Consider the following 3,583-nt stretch of genomic DNA (forward strand, 5'->3'; position numbering starts at 1 on the left):
TTTATATATATATATATATATATATATATATATAAAATAGTATAGAAAATATGTTTACAAAATATAATACAAAATATTTGTTTAAAATGATCACTTTTCCTTTATTAAAACAATTATTACAAATGACATTAGATTTGATCAGATTAATCAAAGTTCTTATTAATGGATTTCAAATATCCACTATATGCAATGTGCTACTATAAACATGTAGTTTAACACCACAAAAGTAAAACTGCATCACTGTTTTCAACTTTGTCCAACTTTTAAGAAGGTTTTGAACTTTGTCCAACTTTTTAACAAGGTTTTAACTTTGTCCAGATTCTTTTTTGTTTCCGTAAAAAAAATTTTTTGCACAGGCAGCTGTTCAAACAGACAGCTGCTCAGGCCCTTCATTCAAATGGAAGTGATTACAAATCAAGCCAGTGTTGTCTTTGAGTTGATCCATTGCTATTTCAACAAGTAATCCTTGGTCTCATGCACATGTTCCTGAGCACAAAAACAGACTCAAGCGCTCTTATCCATTGACGAATCCAATGACCAAATTTGATGCATGTTATAGCGACAATGCATTACATTTATACAGACCAAAGGGGCCTAAACAGCAGCATCATGGCACCATTGGATTTGAGATGCTGTTGGACGGAGAAGCTTCTAGGAGCCATGTAATCTCTCACTCGCAACACATTTTTTCCGTATTGCTCTGTATGAGAAGAATCCATCTGACCAAAGCCTCTGTGGCGACAGAAAGCGCTCCATGCCAATCTCCACGCGGGCATGCCTACGTGCAATAACAGAAAAAACGTACACGTAAAGCGTAACACATGCACATACATCAGCACAAACATATGCATTTGCACACATGCACACCCAACGTGACCCCAGCTGTTCCTTGCTCTCACTGCATGCAGCAGGTGTAGGGTGGACCTTGAGGGACAGGGTGGGAGTTGGCACGGCTTTTTCAGAGAACAGAATTGCTATTGTTACAGCTATGCGCTCCGTCCCACGATGTGACTGGAAATTTGTATCGTGTTCTTTCTGCTTTGTGTAATGCTAGGGCACAGCTGCAGAGCAAAGCGTTCATAACAATTCTAGTTCATGCCTTATATGTCTCTTCTGGCTTGTAGAACCCCCCTGGGACCCGTCCAGCAGTTTTGAGCTTCATGTCTTTTTGGCACTTGTTGAATTCTGCGCTTTTAAGTTTATTAAAGGAGAATGATTCAAGCCCCCCAACATGGTTTCCAAAGTTTATCAGTTGCATTTTACAACAGTATGATCATTCTGTAGTGGCTTCCACAGATATGGCCTCCCATTAAATGGAAAGTAATCAAAAACATACTCTTTATGTACTATCTATCTATCTATCTATCTATCTGTCTATCTATCTATCTATCTATCTATCTATCTATCTATCTAGAGCGAGAATGGCAGACAAACATCAACAACCCGATCTTCCTTCCTGGTATTGTAGTACTTTTACTAACTTTACTATAAAGTTTTCTCACCGGTGAACGACACATGATGTAGCCAAGCGGTTCCCAATTCCAGTCCTCACGCCCCCCGCTCTGCATATTTTGCATGTCTCGCTTAGTTAACACACCCGATTCAGATAACCAGCTCGTTAGAAGAGAGCTGCGTGCATGAACTGTGTTCCGATTGACATGCTCCCTACACAGTGTTCTTTGCTCCCTGAGCAAATGTACGTCTCGCACACTTTAATGCCCTTTGTATGGAACATATACGCTCGCTTCGAACTGGAATCATGGCGGAATATCTGGTGATGTCCACGTCGCAGGGCACTTACGGTCGAATAGAACAAACGTTGCATGTCATAAGAGATACATATGAAGTCGCGAGGACTGGAATTGGGAACCGCTGATATAGCCTATTGTAGTAATATTGTCTCTGGTATTCTGGTCTGTGAGCGTATATGCGTTCAGGGGGCGAGGCTTTGGACAGCGATTGCAGGGAGGGCGGGACGTTCGCTTTCAGTGCTATCAGGCTAAAGTTAGCATTTTCCAAGATCTCCTACTGCACCTTTAAGGAAAAACTCAATATTTAATAGGCTGATCTGGTTGAGTCTAAAGGGAACCTTATACAACCCAAAAACCCCCACCCCCCTCCCCGCCCATAAAAAAACTGTCCTAAATGCTCAGGCAACAAAGCAAGGGCCAAAGGCATTAATGTCTAACTTATGTCTCAAGCTGTGTGTAGAAGAAACACAAATGCATGTTAACAAATACACAAAGGGACAGTCCAAACTGAAGCAGATGTGATGGGATCCGAGACGGCTGGGAAAACGGACCCCGCAGCACCTGTTAATATTTAAAAACAATGGAAGTGCAAAAATTAAGGAAAACAGAGCAGTGGTGACATCATCATTTTTCAAACAGGCTCAGTAGGGAGGGGGTTTTGGTGGGGTCTGTTAGGGGGTCAGCTGGTTCCAGGGCAGGAAACTGAGAAAGAAGGAATTCGAGAGCTCAAGAACTCAGCAGCTATGTTCGAAAGATTTAGCAAACAATGTGAAGCTGGAAGTGACCTGCATATCAGCCTCTCCGGCTCCTGGTGTTATTAGACAAGAGCTGTGGTAGATTTTATATTAATTATTTATTAATATAATACATTTAATTTAATTGATGTTATTTAATGAATATAATAATTACAAATGCATTTATCTAATTGATTATATTAATAATATACATCTCATTTAACCTCTTGAGACCCGGCAAAACATTTTAGGAAAAAAAAAATATTTTTTTAATGTCATTACATTGTTTAGAGCATTAAAAAAAATTAAAAATTATATTTCATTCATAAGTTATGCTACGTCCTTGGTAGAGGCATCGGGACTCAATTTTTATTTTTTTTTGTAAAAAGACATGAATGAACATGCATAGGCAAAAACAATTGATTTTTTTAAAATCGCCAATACATTTGTAGTTTTCAGGATTTTTTTTTTTTTTCCAAACTTTGTATAAAGATAATGTCCTGTTTCGTAACAGAAACTCATATTTTGATTTGAAACCCCATAACATTTTCCTGAGATGTTGATTTATGACACACAGTTTAAAAATTAGTCAGATTTAAATGATAATTACAAAATATTATCATATTTCCATAAGAGTGTCACTAAATTAATATCAGACATTTTTGAAGACCAAGGAGAGGGAGTGGTCTTGGTGAAACATCCAAACATTTAGTATCTCATTTCTGAAAAGCCCTGAATGTGCTCTGTACAGGACATCCAGACTTAAAACTGTGGCATGTATAGTCTCAGAGAAATTCACTAAAATATAATGTCCTCATATGAGGATGCAGGGTCTCAGGAGGTTAATATTGTGTATTTGTTTGGAATCTTGTCAAACACCATGTTATGTCCCAAAAAACACATGCACTATAAAGTACCACCATATGAGTTGCTGTGGCTAGGTGGTTTTTTCAATTACTTGAAAGAACAGTCTATTAAATTTAAACTGTCTCCATGGAAACTTAAGAAAAACCCTATGAAACCGCTATTAAGCCTCTTTGTTTAATTCCAACTGCACTTAAAAAATCATTATCTATGCATAAGGGTAGTTCACTCTTA

The sequence above is a fragment of the Sinocyclocheilus rhinocerous genome, unplaced genomic scaffold (assembly GCF_001515625.1).
Source record: "Sinocyclocheilus rhinocerous isolate Xijiao unplaced genomic scaffold, SAMN03320098_v1.1 scaffold1294, whole genome shotgun sequence".
In the NCBI taxonomy this organism is placed as follows: domain Eukaryota; kingdom Metazoa; phylum Chordata; class Actinopteri; order Cypriniformes; family Cyprinidae; genus Sinocyclocheilus; species Sinocyclocheilus rhinocerous.